Below are 21280 nucleotides of genomic sequence, written 5' to 3' on the forward strand. Positions count from 1 at the left end.
TTTTTTTTAACTAAACCACTGAAATCACTTTCACTTAATACCAAAGTTATACCTACATAGCTTAAATCTTTAGTAATTATTGCAATTCAATCCTTTCACAAATACCTGTGAATTTGTTTGTATTCGTGAATATGTAAGTGCTTTATGTATTATATCTTTCAATCGAAAACATCAAATGACGTGGAAGATTCCACATTAAAGCTAAATTATGTTCTTTCTAAGGTTCAAATGTTTATGCTAATGTTTCCAGGACATGAAGCAAGAGAGCCTCTGAGAAAAGATATCTCTAGGGAAGAAGAGAAATGAGAATGGAGGTGCACGTTGGTTCAAGGCCAGTTGTCCCAGATGCCAGGGATGATAAGACGTACTTCTGGTTGTCTTCTAGCCCAAGCTCCATGGACTTAAGCCTGAGTCCTATGGCAAAGGATCTGCAGGTAGTGAGCAAGGAGAATCTAAACACAGCTGCTGGTCTACAGAATCACCCTGGGACACTCGGAGCCCAAGGCGTCAGCAGCACTGGCACTGGCAACAGCAGGGCTGGCAGTATTGGCAGCAGCCCTAATGACAGCAGCAGTGCAGTTAGTGATAACAACATATTTGGCAGCAGAAGGAATTCCTTTAACTCCTTGCACTTCATCTGCCTGCACCTTGAGCATCCACAGCCTGGGGTGGATGGCAGCAGAGGTGGAGGACAATAGCAGGAGCTGCTGCAGCAGCAGTGTTTTCTCTTCCAACCAGTGGCATGTTTGGTTCCCAGTTACTAAGAGCACAGCAAAGAAAGCAGGCCAATAGAAAAATCTAAGAGACATGGTGGTCATGTCAGCATGAACTCTGAAATCAGCCATAGTGAGGTGAGGACCAGGCACTATTTTAAATAATTTTTTAAAGTGAGGTAAGATGACATTACTCATATTATTTAACTTTTCTAATGTCACACATTTCTTATGTGTAATAAAAATAACAATCCCTACCTAATTTTATTTTTGTGATAATGAGATAACTTGCATAAAGAAGTCAGTATAATAATTAGCAGGTAATAGGGGCTCAATAAAGATGATCTGTAAAATGAAAAGGTAAATCAAAAATTCTGCATGCCATGAGGGTTGTTTTTTTTTTTTTTACCAGGGACTCCAAAAGTTATTTCAAACAAACATGAAAGAGGAGAGAGAATGCACAGCCCCAGAGAAAATTATGCCCTAGTTTTACCCACTGTGTAAACACAGGAGGTCTGGGAATGACAGGCTGGCCTAATACCATATTTTCTAACTTCAAATCTGCAAAGTAAGCTTTTTTAAAATCAATTGATATCATGTAAGTACAACATTTTAAAAACTCCTTCACAGTTCAAGAATAAGAAGTAAGTTTCATCAGATTTTAATTTATTCTAGAAAGAGTATATTTTAAGAGATACATAATTTAATAGTGTACATATTTCAAAACCATTATGATTTATGTTATTTGTTAATTATCCAAAATCTGGGTACATTGTTCATACTAATATGATATATTAATAGTAGAACAAAATGGAAGATTATTTTCCAAATTATAACAAATAGCAGTATGATTGATAATTTTTCAGCTCTCTTTAAGCATCTTTAATGCTGGTGTTATCTGCTCAGAAAACATGTATGTTGCAAGGAGATTAATTTAGAAGAATATCTTTTACTTGACACTGATGTATTTCCATCTTTTTGTGCCTAGTTTAGCAGATTCAAATAACTCTAGACAGCAAGTGAAATAAATTTTAAGGACCACATTTTGGATATACCTTTGCAATATGAATAAAATACAGATTTTCCAAAGAAATACAGATTTTCCACAGTTTGTGCTTTAGACAGCTGCCTTCTCTACCTCAAAAGGCAGCCCATGCAGTAAACCTTACTAGGTTTTCTTAGAATTGTTGTAAAATGATTAACCAACTCTACTTAGGAGTGATCAGGCTGTACATCATAACATGATCTTATTATAGTGTTGGAAGAGGTCTTAAAATTCTTCTAATCTGAACCATCTGTCAGTTTAATTCTCTCAACTGCATCTTTCTCAGGTCCTCTAAAGCAGATGCTGAGACAGAATTAGGAATAAAAGATGGTTATTGGGGGAAAATACCTATGAAAGTTAAGGAGAACAAAAAGTTATTCCGGGAAAGCCTACATGCCACAAAGCAGATATGACATTTGTGAAAGAATGAGGATAAGAAGTATTGGATAGGAAGCACAATGTAAGAAACTCAAAGCAGGTATCTCAAAGTATTGTGCCTAGTTTAGCAGATTCAATCAATCAGTCAAATGTGTAAATCCAGCACAAAGACAACCAGTCAAATTTCTGTATTGGCAGAAATGGCCAGGCCCAGAGGACCCATCATGCTTTGTCACTGGCTGTGACATGATCTGAAAGAGCTTCACCATAGCTTGAGTGTTGCAGAGGATTCTAAAGGCTCTAACAGCTGAGACTTGTCAGTTCATTGTGCTCCCAACAGCTGAAGAACAAGTTCTTTTTTGAAGGAAGTCCAAGCAGCATGTCCCCATGACTTCCATACATCTCAACAAGATGGAGACCCAAAGCTCTTCGATAAAGCTCCCGTGACGCCTTCATCACATTGCAGTTAAATGTGTTTATTCATAGGTGTTTTTTTAACCACGTTTTTCCTTTCCATTCCTTGAATTCTCAAAATCAACTAATAGTCCTCTTACCAAAACCAACTTCAGAAAGTTGAAATTAATTTGTGACATCTGCAATTACATGTCCTATATTTTTTCCCATCCAATTATCCTTACCCTCTTTTCTTTACACTGAATTCTTCACTTGTTCAGTTTCAGCATCCCATATCCCATAAATATCTGTCCCTTTCCTAGAGGAACTAGAACCTCAACTTTGTTGAAGTCCCCAAATCTTGGGATGAACATAGAGATGACAGAAACTAAAAACAGTCTTCAGTGTGTGGAGATAAAGTAAACTTGGAATTCACAGGGCATTTCAAGTATCTATTTCTATGGAAAAAAGCATCCTAAAGCAATGTGAATAAATATAACACCTATTGGCTTATGACTCTAGGACTCTGAGCTAGGATGGTTGCCTGGTTTTTCTATTGATCTCACGTGGGTCTTTTATGCAACCGCAGTCTTCTGAAGGTTCTCCTGGAGCTGAAATTCAAAATGTCTCCACTTATATGTCTGGAGCATGAACTGAGATGGCTGGAAAAACTTCTGACTTACCAGACAACTCTCTTGCTCTCCTCTCAGGTTTCCTAGTAGGACATCTAATCACATTAAATGATAGTTGAGGGCTTCAAGAGAGTGAGTGATAGCTGTCGGATTTGTTAAAGCCAAGGCTTATAACTGGCATAGCATTACCTACACCACATTGTTTTTGTCAACGCAAGTTACAAGTCTATCTTTTGAATTCCAAAGGAGGAAAAAGGGATTTAACCTCTTGATGAGAGAAGCAGTAAAGCATTTGTGGCCAACTTAAATCCACCATGCAGACAAAGCTGCTATCAAAGCAGAAAAATACTTAAAGCATCAATCTCCAAAAGTTGCTTTAGGTAGAAGGAACAGAAATGAGAAAAAAGAAATAGAGTAAAAGTGGGATGCCCCAGTCAGAGTAAATATGTTGTACATCAGAGGTAGAAGAGATAACCCAACAATAACCTAGCAGAATAGTTTTAGAGTCTTACTTCTTTCCATGAGACCAAAGACTAATTCCAGCACTTACTAGATGTATGACACTGACCTAATTTCATAGCACTGTCAGCCTCTATTTTCTTAACTGCCAAATAGAGAATGTAATATCTGCTTCCCAGGATTGTTGAGAATCAAATGAGGTAGCAGACCTATAGAAATCAGTCCTATGCAAGAGTGGATGTTGGTAGTGTGGGTTCCTTCATTTTTCTTTTTGTTTTCATTCTTGATTTTAAGAGGGGTATCATAAAGTGACTTTAGACCTAGTAAAGTTTGGTTACTATATGGATAGAAGCAGGATAAACTGAGCCAAATATGGCAGCATCACCTGGGCTTATCTAAAGATTGGGAATTAAATATGTGGAGGAGTTGAGGGACTGTATCCTGAACCATTCAGAACTGCTTGGTAATACTGGTCAGAGACAGGAAGCCTTTGGTGAACCTGGAAAATCTAGAGTCATCTGCATGAGTACTAATGGGTTAAATAAGATGCCATGTCTTATCTTTGTTCTTCTGGAGAACTGGAACTGGCAAATCATTCTGCATCATTTATAAACATCAAACTATAAATATTATCATTCCTTTATTTTAAAAAAGTCTATTTCAAGTGTCTATTACATGCCAACCATTGTACAAAACTATGTAAAGAACAAAAACTCACTTCCTTCACATAATTTACCTTAAATCAAATGTGAAACAAAGCATGTTTCTACTTCAGCCTGTTTTCATCTTACAGTGCAGCACCGTGAGCAGTCCTTTGCAACCATCATTTTATTCCACGTCTTTAAAAATCATTCCAAGTGTTTCTTAGGTGATTCTGACCTCCCACAAAGCAATGAGAATAGAAAGAGGTAAAGAAAACAAGTGACCAAAATGCAATCCGAGAGAAGCCCTTGTAACATGTCAGCCTCAGGAGTCTGCTTATTCCCTGTCTTTGGATGAATGTTGGAGCTCTGAAAATTATTTCAACCTGATTAGCTGCATTCTGTACACAGATAGATATAAAATTTCTTACCAGTGAGATTTGAATGATGCTGCTACTCAAAAATTCAAACCTTTCTCTTACTAATCAATGAATAAAATATTGACTTGAAAGGTACCAAGATAATATGCAGTTATATGAACAACTTCTCAATCTCACAAACCACAATCACTTAACACATATTCACAGAGCACATTTTACCTAGCTAGGCACTGGGGATTCAAAGACAGAAGAGACATTATCTATCTTGATTATTTCAAAAAGGTCTGATCATCAAAAATATTAATTTGACTCCCTTTCTCACAGGGCAAATAAGTTGAGAAGATACATAAAGAATTTCTATATTTTGGGCTTGTTGCTGAAAAGGCTGCTTTCAGCTATGTCATATTCAATAAGATATGCAGTTTTTAAGTTATATGATTTCTTCTAGATCTAAAATCATTTCAGTAAAATCAATAGATTAATAGCTCTCACATTTACTATGTTCCTTTAAGTTAGGGTCCTTTAAGTTCATAAGGCAGGCTCCAGATAATGTAAATTAGTAGACATTCTGACTCTAAATCCACCTTTTTCTCTTATTTGTGACACACTGGAGAACACCTGGCCTGTATTGCATTCTAATTGCCCATATTAAAAATCAGTATTTCTGTGATTCCCATCACATACTTCTCGGTTGTGATCTGTAATATTCTTAGCCACTTAATTAGCTCTCAGCTACCTTTGTTAATTAAAAAAAAAAAAAATGAAGAGTCACTCATTTCCAAATATGCTAAAATACAAAGTATTACTTTATCCTTAATCACTAACAGTGAAATGAACAATCTTTAATCACATTCTTAGTCCTAAAACCAAAACCTGCAGTAAGGTAAATACATATTAATTGTTTAAAACACATAGGAAGTCAGTCAAAAGAGGTTACATACTGTGTGTGTGTGTGTGTGTGTGTGTGTGTGTGTGTGTTTAAATTTTGGATCACAGATTGAACCCAGGAACTAAGCTTAACCACTGAACCACATCCCTAACTCCCCCACACTATTTTTTTTTCTCTCTCTCTCTCTCTTTTGAGACAGGGTCTTGCTAAATTGCTTAGAGCCTCGCTAAGTTGCTGAGGCTGTCCTTGAACTTGCAATCCTCTTGCCTTAGGCTCCTGAGCCACTACGATGCCAGGGGTGCACCACCACACCTGGCAATGTAATATATTTAAACAACAAAATTTTAGAAATGGAGAACATATCCGTGAATGCATGATATTAGAAATGGGAGGAACAGAAAGAAGGTAGGTTTGGTCATTCAGGGGAAATAGAAAGAATCCTTGTGGTGATGGAACTGTTCAGTATCACTCAAGGTAGTGCATACATATACCCACATATGCAAGAAACCATACAGAACTACCCAACACACACACAGGAGTATGTGAAGAATGGACAAAACTGAGTAAGTCTGGTACATTGTACCAATGAAAATATCTTGGATGCAATAGTATACCATAATTTTTCAAGACATAAGCATTGGGAAAATTGGGCAAAAGGTTCATGAATTCTGCATGTAGTAACTGCATATGAATCTATAATTCGCTCAATAAAAATTTCAATTAAAAGAAAATATGGAAAACATGTTTTCATAAGGTTCTCAATCTGAAATAACTATGAATGCTATGCACATATACATGAATGGGAAATACATAAATTGAAAATGAGAAGCAGATTGAAAAAAAGAAAAATTGTTACCGTGAGTACTAAGGAACAAAACAACACTTTGAAATTTAAATAAGAGAAAAATATCAATGTAAAATAGGCATGTGTGAGTTGGGTGATCTGTTCCCTTGTTCTAATTCTCGCATTTTCACTTGGAAAAAATATCTGAGCCAAACTTTCAAAGCAACTCTTAAGTCGGGCCAAGTCCAAGCTTGCCTTTAAAACATACGCAATGCTATTAAAACAATTCATCCTCTGAACTATGCACATAACTCCTACTAACACCAATGAGAAATGTTTAAATGTGGTGGCATGAATGATGAGGAGAGAGAGAAGTAAGGAAAATTAATTATAAAAGTACAAAAGGTTGGAATGGATCAAAGGATATTATAAATTCTAATTTTTTTCAAGTCTCTCTTTTAATACACTAATGAGAGGAAAGAGAAACTCTCTTAGAGAAAGAAGGCTCTAAGAACATTCCACCCATACATATCCCTGTCCAAGTATGAGACATATCTGCCTGACATTATGCTTATATCAGTGTTGTCTTTCATTCTGATTGTGAGCTCTCAATAAGCAGAAATCTTAATCCTCCAGCAATGTCTCCATAATTACATTACTTCTATCACTGGAATAACCTTATACTCCAGTTACTTGAGACAGTCAAGGATGCATATGTTTTTCAAGCACTGGTATTAACTCATGTTCCTTTTCACCCTCAAAGTGCCTGAACAGTAATTTGTATAGCCAACTTATGTATCATAGATATAGTTTATATTTGGTCTGTGGCCCTACCCTTTCAGGTTGACCACTATTACCCAAGGTTGGCATTGACTCATTTGGATGTAAACTGAGCAATGAAGAGCAGTTAGACTAGGGATACAACAGAGTGGTCCAATTTACTTCTTTAACAAAAATTATGTTAATTTAAATAAAATGTGCATATTTTTAGCACCAGCATCTACCCTAGTCTTAAGACCACCAACATAAATAATAAAAGAAGATGATGAAAGTTAAAGTTTTCTTGCAAAGGAGAATCTTAAGAGATTATTATGAATTAAGATTACTAGGAAGTTTTCCTTAACTTGACAACAAAAGTTAAGATTGAGATTTCACAGACAATGTTTAGAATATGCTTTGTGAATACACATACACAAAATGCAACATAACCATTGAAAGCACACAGTTATCCTCTTCAAAGTAGGGAAACTGGATGTGTTAACTTTCCAAAGATGTGACCAGTTTTCCCCAAGGCACACAGACCTATAGAAGAAAGTGTAAAAGCACACAAATATATTGACAAGAACTACAATTCTTTGACTTAGGGATTTCAAAAAGTCATTCACAAATGTTCTCTGTTACCTCAAAATTATTGCTCAAGAGCTTCCCCAACCAGAAATCACTCCCATACACCAACTTGCTTGTTACATCAGGCTGAGGAAATCATTCTGATGATCTGGTGCTTGCACTACTATAATAGAATGTACTTGCACTACTATAATAGAGTGAACGCATCCAAGTTATTCTCAGAATACAGCAAAGAAAAAAAGAACAACAGATTTTTAGATATGGATTTGATTTTTCTAATATAAAAGTGACAATTTATTCAATTAACCATTTTAAAAGCAGCCTGAATCATTCCCACTTGACATATAATCTGGCAAAACAAACAAAAATATCTTTCTCCTTTGGCTCCTTCCCAATTTTTTATCTACACTAGTTCAGTTCAAATACTGGAAAGCTCTGAACTCATTCCTACTTCCAGTTCACTCCAGAAGAGACTACGATCATTCATATCGCAGGGCAGATATTTAGCAGACTCAGGGAATAACTCCTCCCAGATATGAAATCTTCTTTTCAGAAGATTCTGAAATTCATTTTTATATTTTCTATTAAAATAGTTATAATTTATTCTTACTAGTGATAAAACTTTTAAATTTTGGTCAGCAGAATTCCAGGTATCAAATAATGACAACAGATGACAACGGAAGACATTTGCAGGACATTAGACTCTGTGTATTATGCTATCTTATCCACCACCTCCATATAAAAATGCCCGGTACAGGGCTTAGCATATGGTGGGTGCTTGAACAATATGCTGAATTTTAACAATCGTATATAGTACCATATCCTCATGGACAAACCAAATATAATATTAACTCTGAATGTATTTTAAAAAGTATAATTTCTACTAACTCAAGAGAACAAGACTATTATATATGCAATTATCTTTTCTCTATATAATGCTTTCTATTGTCTTTTCCTATACAACCATTACCTATATTTTCATTAAATTATATAATATATAATACATTGGGAGTTCGTGTATTCTATTGTCTTTTCCCTACATAAGGCCTAAACTATTCAAGTGAAAAATTGATACCACAACTTGCTATTATCAAAATAATGATTTCTTGTTCATTACATGACATTATGATAAAACTATTTTCTAAAAATCAATTCCTGTTTATATAAATTTAATTTTAAAATGATCCTCAAACTCAAAAAAATGCCAAATTACTTCACAATTAATTTTACCAAATAAGTAAAATAGCATATATTTTATAGGCATTGATTTTTCCATTAAAAATCAGAAAAGTGAATGAGAGAAAAATTAAAATAGAGAAGACACTGAAATATGGACTTTTATATATTTGTGGTGCAAGTACATATCCAAATTGTTTCTGGTCAGTCACATTTTTTTTTTATTTTAGACAATACACATATCTAAAATGATCAGGACCAGCTCTGGCTGGTTCCTACAGATAGTCTCCACAAATTGTCGGTAGCCTGGTAAATTAAAGTGATTCATCAATGTCGTCCCTGTCGAAAATACACAAGACTGGAGAGCAGAAATGGATACAGAGTACAGAAAATGTGCCAGATGTGTTGGATGCTTGCAGTTTTTTCAAACAGGATATTCACCTTTATGTGCTGAAGTCTATCAAACCTGATTTCTGTTTTTTTATACTGTCAGAATTCTTTTCTATTAAAATATTTCTTAGAATGATAGCCAAAGACACTGAAAAAGATGTAGCACTTTAAATATCCTTAGTAGTTTTCTAAATTTTTCCCCAATTCAAAAGCAAATTAATAAATGTTAAACATATATTCACGTATAAGGGAAAATAAATCAGATGGGTGACAGTAGAGGAACATGGGAGAAGATCAATTTTTCTTTTTCTTTTTTTTGAGACAAGTGCTAAAGTGATGAAATTAAATTTTTAAATTACATGTTTTTAATAATCTCCAAAGGAATATTAATGTCATAGACACTTCATATTTTATTTATCTTTGTGCTGAGTCTTCATATATTGATTTCTTCATTCCTAATATATAACAAGAAATCTAAAGAATCTGATTTCCAGCATTTAATTAAATAACTATTTGAGCATGAGATACTTCTAAGACATACTTTTAATATACAAAAGCAATACATACAGGTATAGTCATAACCCTTGCCACAAAATAATTACATTTCCCAATATCTAAAACTGAACAATACCCCATGTTAGTAGAAATCTATTTATAATAAAATGCATAATTTTTTGAAAATAAATTTAAACTCACAAGGGGAGTGGTTAAGTACTATATTTGCAACTGAAGTTTGGGTGAGTGGTCCAGATTAAGAACATACATTTGAATGCACCTATATTTGTCTCTCTCTCTCTCCTTCTCTCTCTTGAACAATGAAAATGAATAATATAAAATATATGTGGTATGAAAAATAAGACCCTAATCCCATTCAAGACAGTTAAATAAGACATACCAGTTACTAGACATCAAAAAAAAAAAAAAAAAAAAACTTGGTAACAGAATCAATCACTTAGTTTCAAATCTACTCAATCTCCTGTATTTTTTTTTTTTGTCCAAAGCACAAGAATTAGCTCCAACATTTTCCTCCTTCTCAACAAAACTGAACAACCAATCAGTGCATAACCTACCTAATCCTTTTCCTTCTAAATAGTTCGTTCTTCTCATCCCTATTTCTGTATGTCTAATTCATGCTACAATTATTCTCACCTAAATTAAAGTAATTTATAGCTTGTCTCTTTGTGGTCAACTCCAATTCTTTGCACTAAGGCTAGCATCAATTTGAAATGTCTTTTGAAATGTCAATTTCACACCCTTTAATAACTTCTTGACCTTGGAAAAATTCAAACCCTTTCACGGAACATCAAACAAACTCCTTACTCACCAATCTCACATCTCACCAATATAAACTTCTTCATGGTCAATGCTATACAAACCCATCTACTGACACCCCAACCCCAGGTGTACTATTCCCCTCCCTCCCTCCCTCCCTCCCTCCCTTCCTTCCTTCCTTCCTCTCTCTCTCTCTCTCTCTCTCTCTCTCTCTCTCTCTCTCTCTCTCTCTCTCTCTCTCTCTCTTTCTTTCTTTCATATTCTATGCCTCAGTCTGGAGTTACAACCCCTCTCCCAATCCATGCAGAGTAAACTAATCATAAAGAAATCAAGACCCTATGAAGTTATCACATGCCTCTAGTATGTAGTTCATTGCATATAATTAGATAATTAAAACCAGCGTGCCTCATAGTACATTTAGTCTTTTATATCTTATTATATTTTAAAAATCTTTCTTATTTAGCAGCTGAAATCTCTTTTATAAATGACATCTTAGATGGAATTCTATTATGCACATCTTAAATATAAGACACTCTGCTGCAGTTTCACAGTTGAAAAATCTCAGAAACATTCCATTCACTAGATTATCTAAAAAACACTAAACACTTAACTAATGAAAGCTTATGAATTCCAAATGCAGGTATAACTTCTTTGACTCTTTCCTACATTAAGCCTTAATACAGAGAAGAAACTTAAACAACACATCTGACCACTAGAAGAGTTACTCCAATTTAATGGAAAAAAAAAGTTACCCAGTAATGAAGAGAGATCTTGTTAAAATGTACATCTGGTTCAGTAGGTCTGGCATGGAGCCTTACATTCTACATTTCTAACAAGCTTCCAGGTGATGCAATTGCTGCCACTAAGTCATGAAAAAATACTCTGCTTCTTTTTCACCAACTTAATCATATCCTTTCAAAGATAAAGAGTGACAAACTTTACCCTGTAAAAATTTTTACAAGGGGGTCAGTACATTTCATTAAACATTATTCACAGACATAAAAGAACACACATAAACTAATTCACAGACACCACAGAGAGCCTTTGTTGTCTGAACCCATTTTACCTTAACCCTGTGCTGGCTCCATCCTGCTGTCCTGCTTCATGTTCCCAAATAAAAGCTCTTGGACAGGTTTCCACTGGTAGGTCCCAAAGGTTAAAAGTGGGGCAGTCTTTACGAGTTTTTAAAGTCATGTTTTTTATTGCACCTTTGCCACAAAATTCTGTATTTGGGAAATTATTTGGACTTTTCTGGTCTATTGTTAAAGGGAATACATGGATCCTCATTTAGCCATCAGTGACCTATGTCTATTTTCTCAGTCAAAATAAAAACAGAAAAGTAGAAAATTTCAGGTCTTCCTAACCACTACACCATCTTAAATTTAGTAGTCAGGAATATTGGGCGTGTTTTATTATATAAACACATTTCTAAAATGTGTATTTGCTGCCGAAGTAGACAGCACCTTGATTTTAACAAAACAGACGTGTACAAGTATATTGCTAGATATTTTAAAACTCAGATCAACTGTGTTTTCCCTGAACTTCAGGAAAATCTGCTTATGCCGAAATTTGTACAATGATAGCTCACTCACCCATCATTAAAACTGGCTATTCTGACAAAGGTAGAAAGTCATTTTAGTTCTTACAAACAAATAGGTCAAGGATATCCTTTTCCCAGGCAATGTGCTTAAGAAATAAACATCAGTTAGAAGACTTTCATTTACTAAATGGTCACTCAAGTGAAAAAGCTGAAAAAATGCTTTAAAAAGAAAATTTTTTATAACTAGCTTTGTAAAGAAGGGATACAATGTAATCTTGCATTCTTGATGATAATGCCTCACTGACTATTACATTCAACCTATTTCCAGGGAACAGTGCACATGCTTAGGAGAATTTTTATATAACTTCTATCTAATCATTTTTAAATAACCTATTTCTTTTGATAAAATTCTATTCATCCAAAAATAATGTATAAAGAAAAATATAGCACTCAAAACATTAATTCATGGCACATTTCTTTAAAATTAATGAGCTTTTAAAAGTGGAATCCTTACTCATCTTTCTCCTCTTAATAACAAATCTGTCAAGAAGAATTTACATAACTGTACAATCAAACACAAACTGAAAAACCAAACAGGAATGCTCTATTAGAAGGAAAAAATTAGAATAAAATGCACATTCCTTGAAGAGCATACTAAACAGAAGACTCAAGATTCTCTGTAAAGGTCATTTAAGACTCAACAGAAAACAAGTGATTGCTTTACCCGCTCTGAACCTCAATTTGTTCATTTATAAAATTTTTAAAAATGGTCCAAAGCAGATCTCTAAAGTGCATTAAATCAAAAAAATTTATATGATTGTTCAAATTTCAGAATTCATTCTCACCTAGGACTAGGTTAATAAGAGTTTTGATGGTCCCTTTGCTACCCATCAAACTCACTGACCTGGTCTCATCTTCCAGCATAAGCTTTTCTTTAGAAATACATCTGCTTTTCATTGCCCTGTAATAACCTAGCAACCACAGATGATAAAAGAACTGAAAATCCACATTTCATTCATTTGGGTGAACAATAGTTACTGATCTCCAGTGTGTCCCTAGGTACTCTCTAACAAGGATCAGTTCATCCCTCTCTAAAGCACCTCCATGATCTAGTTGTACGTTTTCCTCACCTCTCAAACCTCTAGTACCTCCTAATATAACATCCTTACTATCTGGTTTGGTCTATCATTAAAAACACAGAAGCATTTTGAAAAGAACTTCCCCAGACTGCCAGCGCCACACTTCCAATACACTTGCCCCAGAGCACAGTTTACCTTGCCCCCAGTCAGAAAAAACAAACACTTCTTGCACCTAGCCCAGGCCTGTTCTTCCACATTGACATTACATTCCATCCCCTTTCAGCTGATGAATGGCCTCATTCCAGATGTAATCATGCTCATTCTCAATTGCATGGTTGATTTTATTTCCTCTTTGGAAGCATTCCCTACAAAATTACTTAGATTATTCCCTACATATAATTCAGATTATTCACTACCAAAATAATGGATCCAAACTTAAAAAACCTTCACCTTCCCTTCCTTCAGTTATTGTCCTATTGTCTTCTTTTTTATAGAAAAATTATTCAAAGTGTTCTGTCATACTTTCTGTGTCCATGGTTGCTTCTTCCATTTCCTTTCCATCCTCCAGGCCAGTCTACATCACCACCATTTCTATGATGCACCTTTTATCAAAGTGATGAATGATCTTGATATTGCTAAGGTCACTGTTAAATTCAGTTCTCATTTTATTTAAGACCTATGGGCAGCACTTGTCAGAGTTCACTAATACCTTGCAGAAATTCTTTTCTTGGCTTCTGGGCTTTTCCACTCTACTTCGGCTTATCCTTCACCACGTACTTGCTGATTCTTCCTCATCTTCCACAATCTCCCCAAGTGCACATTCCTCGAGCTTCATTCTTGGATCTCTTCCCTTTCTTATGTGCACTCTTTTGCCTGGTGATCTCACCTAGTTTCACTCTTTAATGCCAATCATATACTGCACTCCCAAATCTGTGTCTCCATCTCAGACCTAGCTTCTGAAACCCAGATTCACATCTTCTACAGCCTAACCAGTATTTCCATTTGCATGTCTAATAGACAGCTCAACCCTAACATGTCCTGACGTAAACATCCAGTTTTCCCCAAGTAGTTTTTTATCTCATAATCTCTGCCCCCATCTCAGAAAATGGCAACTGTATTTCCACTAAAATCATTCCTTCTGTCCCTTTAGAGAAAGGCACACTTGCACATCAATCCTGTAGCAATTCTTATAAACATCTCCACCTCTACCACACTGTCAAAGCCACCACTGTTTTATCCTGATTACATTGCAATCAGGATATCTTCAACACTGAAGCCAGAGTACACCTGGTAAGTAAGAACTCAGATCATATAGGTCCTTTTTAAAAACTATGACCTATCTTATATCACACAAAATAAAAGCCAAATTCTTTACAAAGGCTTTCCTCCTTCCTTACCAGCCACTATTCTTCCTCTCAACCATCTGCTACAGACACACTGCTATCCCTGCTGGGTGAGGACTCTCCTACTAAATGGATTTTGCACTTGATATTCTTCCCACAAACCAGCCAGCCAAAGATTCCAGTTCAAACATCACCTTGCCAGAAAGACTTTCTCTGATGTCTTATATAAAATGCAACTACCACTGCACTCCTGTTTTGCCTCATCCTGCTTTATGTTTGTCTTTAGCACCTGTCACTATCAGCCAAAGAATATATTTGCACTCCTTAGGAGTTAAGAATTTAAAACCTGCAAGTATCGTTAATTTGCAATAAGTCAAATATGGACTATTTTTGGTAAACAACTTTCTAACAACTTTCTAACATGATTAAATGTTTATACAGTTTATTCAGGGTTGAAGCAATGTTCATTGTTAATTTGAAACTTAAGACAGTCAATTCTCTGAGTGCATTAAAATATGAGAAGGTCTATAATCTTTTTGAGTGACATCACATAAAGAAAAATTTAATGTGAATAAAAATTGGAAGTTCTTTATGATGGAATTATTCAGGTAATAAAAATATTTCCAAAAGAAAATAGTGTGATTATTTGATACTCAAATTTATTAGTTTCCATTAGATATTTAAATGAACAAAATCAATTTGTATACTGACAAATATAACAACCCAAACAAATACAGCTGCATTTCAAGTTGTCTTCAAAACTTGAGCTCTCTGCTATGAGTATTTAGAAATTTAAAATGCCAATAGTTTTTTATGGTAGTGTAAAAATATCTTGACTACAAAATGCTTTGATTAAAGTTATACAGGCAAATGAAAGAGCCTCCCAAAGAAGATGCCCAATTGGATGATACAACTTGAAACTTTTCTACTTAGTGCAAGTGTGTATAAGTTGAGAGTTGCTCTCAAATTACAAGGACTGTTATCCGGTTGATGTTTGCACTTAAGCTTAATCCTCTACTAGGATGGTTTGTCTGCTTAAAGAGGAGATGTTTTCTTCCAAATTTCCAACTATGTTATGTTCTTTTCTACTTCATTCTATCTGCCCATACATATGCTCAAGATTCTTGAAGTCTTTGAGGAAAAAACAAAAAACCAAACACAATTAATTTCTTAGTTATTTTGTTTCTCTCAAGAATTGATTAATAAACATCCTAAAACATACTCCTGATTATACCACACACATCTACTATTACTCACTCTTCCTCACCTCTAGAATGAAATCTAAGATTGTGAGGGTACCTATTAGGGTAGATTGTATTTTCCAAGAGGACTGTAGGAAAGTCCTCACCCCACCAGCCCTTAATCAATATGATTTTGCCATCAACACCCTAATTTGGAGGCACAGTCAAATTGCTCTTGAGTCTTAGCTGACCTCAGTGGTTTTATGGTACCTAATAGAACACAACGGAGATGCCATCATCACAACAGTATTTTTTTTCCTAAATACCTGTGAGTACAACTCAAAAATCTTCATTCTTACTCACTATAAATATGTGTACCAGTTATGTAATTGTTCTCTTTCCTAGAGCTACAGTAAAACTACTTATGCTGGAATTCTGCAAGGACCAATTCTGGTTTGGTTGGATTATCAGGGAATAACAGGAAGAGATATGATTCTTAAAAATAGCTTCAGAGCAGGGATTGGAGAAACTCACATATTTCTAGGCATGTAGAACTTAAATTTAGGATTGAAGATCTGATGATCATATCACATATAAAGATTCCAAATGCCATTATACTTCCAAGTAGGAATTCTTTGAGGATTTTATTTTTATTTCAATGATGGAAGGAAAATTACTAAATTCTGAGCCCTTGTTTCATATTATTAAGCAAAGAAAATGTCTATACAGCTGCATTGATTTCTAACACTTAGCAGATCCTTTCAGGAAAGTGGAAAATGTCCAATGTGTGATAATACGCACAAAACAATTTAAATGAGAAAAACCACATCTCTTCCATGAGACAATACAACGGTTTGTCGTTGGCTTTCATCACAACCAAAATATCCTACAAGAACTACTTAGAGGAGGACAAATTTATTTTGGCTCACAGTTTCAGAGGTTTAGTATATAGTGAGCTTACTTCTTTGTTCTGTGCCCAAGGTGAGGAAGAACATCATGGCAGAAGGGCATGGCAGGGAAGCACTGCTCCATTCATGAGGACAGAAAGTATAGAAAGAGGAAGGAGCAGAGACCTCATGGAAGGTGAACCCTTCTAGGGCATGCTCCCAATGATCCACCGTACCATCCACGCCCCACCTGACAACAATTATCACCCAATTAGTCTATTCAACCTAGGAAGAACAGATTATAGTTCTCACAATGTAATCATTTTACCTCGGAATATCCCAACATTAACACAGGAGTTTTGGGAGGACACTTAATATCCAAACCATAACACTGTCATAATGTTAATTAAATAACATAACAAAAGTATGATTATGAAAAACCATTATTTTAACAGCAATGAGAATTAAAAATTAAAATATAATATATCTACTTTAAGACATACTATTTAAATAATTATTTAGCCACAGAATTTATAAAAACTACGTCATTATTCATTCATGTATATATATATTTTTCTCATTATTTATGAAGATCATGAAACATTCTGGCAGGATTGCTTAAATATTAATTATGTGAAATCAAGTGTTTATAGAATGGAATCTGAATTCACTTCTCTGCTAAATTCAATTCACGATAGAGATACAAACACCACAAAACAATTTCATTAACTTTTTATTCTTTACCTTTGACCCTTGTCAAAAAGAGAAATTACAACAATTTAAAGAACTTACTTTATTTTGCAATTCTAGAATCCAGCAATTTCATTCCATAAAATAAAGTGCGTCCATTTCCTGCCCTAGTCAACAAGGCTCCAGTGAACATCTCCCTAACACTCTGGCACACCCAGCTTCTCCAGCATGGATACAGAAAAGTGGAATTGCTGAGTCAAAGCAAGTATGTATCTTTACTTTCATAAATGTGCCCCCAAATTGTTCTTAAAAAAATATCCAGTGATCTGAGCAGAGAAGTTAGTAATATAGACTGAGAAGGGCTAAAGATAGCAGAAACAAAAAACAAAGAGAAAGAAAGGAAAAAAAAAAAAAGAAAGAAAGAAAGAACATTAGTTAATTAGTTAGTTTCCAGACCAGGGAGGCATAATAATAACAGAAAAATAAAAATAACTGGATAACATCAGATTACTGCACATTATCTTTCTGCAAGGATTAAACCATTGAACTGCAGTGTCATGCCAATGCAAACTCTCCTGTTGGTAAATTTTGTTGTTTTCTCTCTTTGTTTCTCAGAGGGCCAGATAATAATTGTTTCAGTTTGGTAACATGGAACTTGAGTTTGGGTGACTGTTTTGATTTCAGACTGGTCATATGGAGCCCAGTGTGGGAGCTTAGTCCAATATAAGTCACTCATAATTTTTATTTAACACAATTAAGTGAAGCTTAATGTAAAAAGTGGAATGTTTTACAAAAATATTTATTACTTTGTTTTATGACACTATGGAAAATTGAACCCAGGGCCTCCTGCATACTAGGCAAATGCTCTACCACTGAGCTACATCTCTAGCCACCATAAAAAGGTTTAAAATACTTTTTAAAACCACTGCATGACAAAATCATGAAATTATTCAGTTTTGCTATCTCTTTGTCTTTAATTTTATTTAAAATAATAGAATGCTGACCCTCATGTAGAAAGTAGTTGTAATTATTGCAAAATAACTGTTTAAACTCATAATTCAGTTTTAAGATACAAATATACTATACACACAATTTTAAAGCATTACTTTTACTTTCTTTTTCTGTAGATTTTGTGCAGTTAAGTTCTGTGGAATAATCACTAATTCTTATAAAACTATGAAAACAGAAAAGATTGAGGCATTAACCATGCCTGCAGATGCTGGTCAAAGAAGGAAAAAGGAAATGTCTACTTAATTTCCTCCCTTTTAACAGAAGACCTTTCACCTACATTGCTGTTTCTTGGACCACTGAAGGGCAGAGCCTGGAAAGGCCAAGGAGGGTTTCCCTGTTTAGTGGTTAAGTAGGAAATCCAATTCTATACTCTTAAGACTAGGGAATAGCAAACCAGCAAGATGCTGAGAGAGAAATGTTGTAGCAATTTTAATTACACATAAAATTGAGGAGGAACTACAACAGATTAAAATAGTCTAAAATAAAAACAAAATCATTATACAGCTATAAGGAAGAATGACCTTATGACATGCCAGTAAATGGACGGATCTGGAGCCTATCATGCTAAGAAATAAGACAATTCCAAAAAAATCAAAAGTGGAATGTTTGTGCTGATAAGTGGAAGCCGAATCACAATAAAAGGGGTGGAAGGGAGTCCAGTAGATTAGACAAAGAGGAGCGAAAGGAAGGGAGAGGAACAGGAATCAGAAAGATAATAGAATAAATCTAACATGCTTTTCCTGAGTGCACATAGGAGAATACTTAAGTGCATCCCACCATTGTGCCTACCCACAAGAACAGGGTCCTAATTAGAATAGAATACACAAGCATATCCTATGCTTGTATAGTTTTATCAAAATGGATTCTAGTATAATGTATAACTAAGAATCAATAAAAGCAAATACAGAAACCCAACATCAAGCAAGATGTTTTGACTCAATTCTAAAGAGGAAAACAATAAAATAGGGGAGGGAATTAACAATGACTGATAAAGATGAATCCTTAATATTACTAACATTTTTATACAGTACTGCACCAATTTTTTTAAATCCAAAGAAAGAAAAAACCAGTAGGCAAACACAATGACTTTAATTATCCAAAGAAATTTAGATTAGAGAGGAAGTCCTAAAAATTTAATCTTGCCCAAAATGAAGGAAAACTAAAATTTGAAGTGCAGTTCCACACACTGAAAAATTTTTATTGTACAGTCCATTGTTTTCAAATAAAATTAAAACTGTCCTAGAGCCTTACTCATCAGATCATGGAAGCACTATAGTTTAAGCAAGAGTCTTTTCTGGATGGGTTTTTTGCATCATAGTCCCCACTGGGCAGTCCAAAAGAGGAGCATGGCCATACTTAACTCCCAGCAGGAGAGACTGGTGTGGGCAGACTGCCACCTCTCCTCCTTAATCTTAGAGATGGGTGCCTTTCCACCAGATGCCCCACACTGCAGCTCATTGTTAAACCTCATTTCACTCTCCCAAATCTCTACCAATGTTAGTACTTCAAAAGAGGGTGTTCCAAGGGTAAGTCCACTCCTCGGCAATGCTGGGCTAGGACTTCCCCCACTGGGCTACCAGGACTGAGAGACTTAGTGTCTTTTCTTTTCTGTACCCACACAGCTGTTTTAGTGGATCATCTTTTATAGCTTCTTTCTAGAGTAAAGAGAGGCAATAAGGAACAGAAGACAGTCCAATGGTCACTGTGATAGGCTCCATTTCTCCTGCACAGGGAGACCTCTGGGCATCTGAGAGCCCTAAAACTGGTCTCTACCAAATGCTTTCATTTATTGTCAGTACAGAGCCAAACTAGACTACATTAGAAAGAACAATCAACTACCTTATCATAAACAAAGGAGAGTGGGCAGATCACTGTATTCTCTGTCTACATTGAGTATCTTTGGAAATCACAGTTGCTTCTACAGATACATTGCAGGCAAGAACCTTGTCAGTCTTACATAATTATACATTAAAAGAAACTAATGATAAAAAATTTACAGTCTCCTGTAATTTTTTAAACATCATTTAAAAATTAGTAGATAATCCAACATAAATTGCAAATATTCCTGAACCTTTTAACTGAAGAATATTTAACAAGGTACAAACAAAGTATTGTGCCTATCATTTATCAATTTATATGAGTCATTAGAAATCACATAAGCAGCTGTGGTACAGGAAAAATGCATTTCCATAGATGAAAAGGTAGTAATTTCAGTGAATAAATGAATAAATGTCATCATCTAACTAAATGTGACAGACTATGTAATTAGACATAATTAGAAAGTATTCCTAAATTCTGGAAATAATGATAAAACAGCTCTTCAAATATATCTTTGCGGACTTGTGAAAATACAAAATACATTAGAGCAGTTCTCCCAGATACATATTCTGTGGGACAACAGATTCCTGAGTGTTAACAGTAATGCTAAGAAAATAAAGCCCTTAGTCCAACACTTTGGAAAAGCTGACTAAAAACCAAAAAGATTTATATCCAAGAAAGTTAAGTATGTTGTAATTCACCCTAAAAGACTATGCAGGGTTATTTAGGTGTTGATACACTTACATCAAAGAATTCTATTTTTACACAATATCTTGAAAGATTACTATTTGCTGATACACTTTTGAAACACCAAATAACCTTTCCATATGGTCCTGTATCCTTGGAAAATATAGTAAGACTACACGATTGACTTAAAAAAACTTAAATTACATAACAACCTTCCTTACTAGTAACTTGAAGTCCATTATAAACTAGTAACCAGTTCAACAGGCATTATGATCATTTTATGTAGATTGTTTCAAAATCTAGCTTTCTTCCTTGCCATTAAATATTCTCTCCTTCCACCCTACATAAATTCTGATAAACTCTTGTGACCCAGAATAAGTTTACATATGCTGTACACCTCTTATTTGATTTAAACTTTTTCTGAACATGTTTAATTCCAATTTTATCCTTCTATTTAGTAGAATAGCAACTAGCTATTAACATTTTTCATGTGTCTAATTCAAATTAATATGTGCAATAAGTATAATGCACACTTGATTTCAAAA

General features: G+C 34.8%; 1 protein-coding gene across 10 annotated transcripts in view; it reads right to left on the bottom strand.

Annotated features, from left to right (window-relative positions):
• The window catches only part of CCSER1 (coiled-coil serine rich protein 1), a 1261997-nt gene that overhangs the window by 1145124 nt on the left and 95593 nt on the right, over window positions 1–21280 (bottom strand). Inside the window, exon 1 of one of the 10 annotated variants that reach the window (XM_079153249.1) lies at window positions 369–1382. The exons of the other annotated variants lie outside the window; for them this stretch is intronic. The gene's annotated coding sequence lies outside the window, so the exon portion shown is untranslated. Of the gene's footprint in view, window positions 1–368; window positions 1383–21280 lie in introns of those variants that run through there. 10 annotated transcript variants of the gene reach the window in all.

The sequence above is a fragment of the Sciurus vulgaris genome (genome assembly GCF_902686455.1).
Source record: "Sciurus vulgaris genome assembly, chromosome: 9".
NCBI classification, from domain to species: Eukaryota; Metazoa; Chordata; class Mammalia; order Rodentia; family Sciuridae; genus Sciurus; species Sciurus vulgaris.